Source organism: Euprymna scolopes, chromosome 23 (assembly GCF_053919585.1).
Source record: "Euprymna scolopes isolate OS-2025 chromosome 23, ASM5391958v1, whole genome shotgun sequence".
Classification (NCBI taxonomy): Eukaryota; Metazoa; Mollusca; class Cephalopoda; order Sepiida; family Sepiolidae; genus Euprymna; species Euprymna scolopes.
The window spans coordinates 62,743,219-62,747,293 of NC_136504.1; the positions used below are offsets into that span (position 1 = coordinate 62,743,219).

The 4,075-nt window shown below is 31.9% G+C and overlaps 1 non-coding gene across 1 annotated transcript; it reads right to left on the reverse strand.

Moving 5' to 3' along the window:
* Positions 1 to 2,095: 2,095 nt before the first annotated feature.
* LOC145246249 (U1 spliceosomal RNA) lies at positions 2,096 to 2,259 on the reverse strand. Its single transcript, XR_013863118.1, has one exon. It is a non-coding gene; the product is annotated as a U1 spliceosomal RNA (small nuclear RNA).
* Positions 2,260 to 4,075: the final 1,816 nt, after the last annotated feature.

Below are 4,075 nucleotides of genomic sequence, written 5' to 3' on the forward strand. Positions count from 1 at the left end.
CACATAATTTAACCGGAAACTAATGGGAAAGGAAAAGCAAGACAGAAAGTGAAAAAAAGAAGAAAAATACTGAAAATTTACTAATTAGATTAATATTTTATTATGTAAATAGAACTTGCAATTTGTAATGTTTAATAATATGTAATAAATATTTTTGCGAAGTATTTAAAAGCAAACGTTGTGTGTTTCTTTGGTAACGCATGCTGACAAAAACAGAGAGAGAGAGAGAGAGAGAGAGAGAGAGAGAGAGAGAGAGAGAGAGAGAGAAACACATAAATGTAAGTAAAGTAACGGGCCAGAAATATATTAAAAAAAATGTAAATATATTGTAAGTTTACCGAATATTTATATATATTTAAATTTCTGGAGAAATTGCAGGTTGTATATCATTTAAATATTTCCGATAGCAAATTATGTAAAAACAAAATGTTTATGCTTTCTCCGTTGAAGCTGGTTTTTGTAATGGTCTTTTTTTTTACATGTATAATACTGATTAAATAGATATTTAATTATCAAAAAAGAACTTAACGTTTGTAATTTTTATTAACATCTTATGAATGTGTTTGCAAAATATTTAAAAGCAAAAGTTGTGTTTTTCTTTGGTAACGCACGCGGACGGGAACACACGCACACAGAAGTACATGTAAATGTAAATAAAGGAACGGGACAAAAATATATAAAGAACAGAAATAAATGTAAATGTATTGTAAGTTTACCGAATGTCGATATGTATTTAATTTTCTCCAGAGAAGTTGCAGTGTATATAACATTTAATATATCTAATTGCAAAGGATGAAAAAACAGAAGTTGTGTGTGTTTTTTACGTACGCAAGCTGTATCAAACACAATGCAGACGTGCAAATTTACTGAAGATCTACAGATGTATATGTATTTTTCTCTGTAAAAGTTGTGAAATGTTTATATGCATTTAATATTTTATCTGTGTTGCAATAGTTATAAAAACAGATGTGTTTTTTGTATCAGGTTCATCGCTAGGAAAAATTTTTTTTAGTGACGCATTTTTAAAAGATTTTAATAACTTCGTTTATATAGAGAAGAATAGAATTCCGTAATATGAGAATATTCAAAGCTCAGTCAATGAGAATGGTCGGAATTCAAAAGGGAGAAATTAATATTTGTGAATTAGGAAATGGAAAGATAGTTGTATATCTATGAGTTTATGATTCAGTTACGAAGAATGGCAGAGAAATATTGTTACAATGTGTATATTTCTTCCTGGTGATGACTTGGGCGGTAAGAGAAATTTAGATTTAGGGGGAAATTAGGAATTACTTCGTTTAAAGATGGTACTATTGTGGTGATATTGCTCCTAGGATTAAATTTAAGATTTTATTATAACGAATAAATGTGTATACAGTGTCGTTCTAATGTTACATAAGATAGTGACTAATAGTCTAGACATAATAAATTTATATGTGGCATCTGTTGTTGAAACGTACAGTACTTTAGTCCAGAGGGGAATTTCTGCCATCAAAATATCATATATGGAGATAAACATTTCGAAATAACTTACAACGGACATATTTTGTATATTTTCTGAAATGAGTTAAAGTGGTCATCATATGAAAATTTATTACTTTAAAAATATCTTTTTAAAAAAATGAAACTCTTGCAGTAAATTAAAATGATCATCAAAATTGATAAATAGTTTTGAACAGTTATTATTAGAAAATGTATGGTGTTTTATTTTATTTTTGGTTGGAAACGATTTTTTTGACAAAAATGTAAACTTTTGAAATAACTTTTAGAATTGCTTGCCTTTGTTCCCAGTGGAAGATTTTATAAAAATGAAAACAACAAATCGCCCTAAAAAAGCACCAAGCATTTTTTTCAGTAATAATATTTATCCCTTTTGCATAGCATGTTTTAAAAGTTTGTTTGGAGCACTTTTAACAATACACAACGAAACCCAAATAGGATGGAAAAATTAATATGCTACAAATAAATCTTAGAAAAGGCAAGGGAAGTTACCATTTGAAAAACTCTAAAAATATCAGACATTAGTTCTTTTAGATATTAAATAACATAGATTTTAATTTTTTTTTCAAGTAAATGTCTAATCTTTTATTAATTATCGGGTTGAGCGCGAACACAGACCCCACACTTAGAAATAGTGTCCTCAAGTCATTCACATTTGGAATGATCGCAAAGATCAACCCAACCGTAGTGCAATGGAAGGGTCTCACTTTGGGAGAACGGCCTAGATGATCGCCATTTATTACAGAACCAGGTATGTGTATTTATTTGCTTCCACACGAGAACAAATTTATTTAGGAGAGCAAAAAAGATAAATAAAACCCACATATAAAGAGAATACATGAACTATATTTCCGCCTGCGGCCTCCTCATTATTCTATATTGATTTTTTTGCACCCTCTTTACATGCTTCGCTTCTCACTATTTTGATTAGAAACTCGGGAAAATTCGATAGATGATTAAATTTGCTTATACTCGACTGGATTGGGGTACTGAGTAGCCGTCCTTGGTGGTAAATTCCCTTACCCTTCTCTAGGATGTAACATTGCTTTCCAAGCAAGCAAGCGGTTTGGTCTTTAAGTAGAACTTGGGGCTAAGATCGGTATCAAAATAATGTGTGGGGAAGAATATGGTATATTACAGTGTATTGAAAGATATAGAGTTGATCAAAGGCAAAATAAATGTGGCGAGTTGAGTACTAAAAATCAAACAGAGTCAGGACTCATTTAATCTAAAACACAAGGGATTTTGTTTTATTTGAGAGGTAGGTTCTGCAAAATCCAGTGCCTTGTATAACATATCTATGTAGGGAATACAAACTGATACTCAACTCCTCAAAGGACACAGGACTAGTGTGTCGCCTTACCTGCTATCGAACTCCATGCGATGTAATATTCATCATCTTTTCCTCTAGATGTCTAGATAAACGACAAGATACTGATTGAAAGCAAATCCAACCATATAAATCTCGTCAAGATGTGAAATACACGTCACCAGACAAAGCGTTTTGGCTTGTGTTTGATATATCCTCGTATACATATATATTTTCAGTTGTCTTCAAAGAACAAAGTGTATCTTTGGTTTTCTGGATGCTGGGTGTAAATCGGTAATTAATTTAATTTACGACTTGTTATAGAGAGTGACGTGAAACAAATATCAATCTTAACTAACGCCCAAAAGTATTTCATTCTCATAGGAGTGGAAATTGTAACAGCTGCCGCCTATTTCTCAGCTCGGTGCAATTGTTTTTTTTTCTAATCGCCTGAGACAAATCCTTTCGTCATGAAAAATACGCGTTTTGATTGGCTGCCGGCTGGCTTTAGCCTCGGTTTAGTTTTCGTTAAATATATCCTCATGTATTGGTAAAATATTACAGATACTTTTGCAAATCATACCTGACCCCAGTTGGCCTTTATTCAGTTCACGTTTGTGATTTCCATTCTCAACGATTTATTCTTACTCATAGACAAACATTATACTTGAATCAAAGTTTAAAATAAAAAAAAGTCGTGTATCCTAAGTAAATTGTGCTCAAAACATAAACATTCATTTCGAGCGCGTCTCTGCCTTATCAAAGAACTATACTGTCGATTTTATGAGCCTAGCACTAATGTTTGTGCGGCAATAACATTTCTCCAAAGCACTTACAATGTAAAGCTGTATAACGGTGTTAACTTTGGTCAAAATCAGACTGTTTCTTGGTTGATCGGATTTTTTCGATTATCGATTTTCGACACTTATCAGAGGTATTTCGATACAAAACCTATATTAAAACACTCCCATAAAGTAGATTTATGATATATCTCTCACACACATATATATACACGCGTGCGCGTACATACACACATATATATATACATATATGTATAAAGAGAGAGAGAGAGAGAGAGAGAGAGAGAGAGAGAGAGAGAGAGAGAGAGAGAGAGAGAGAGAGAGAGATTATTCCACTCTAATAAATCGTAGACGACGCAAGTGGATAATTATATTTAAAAAAATATATACATATACATATTACTAGCAGTTCAGCCCGGCTTTGCCCAGACTTTATGTACTGTATATATATATATATATATATATA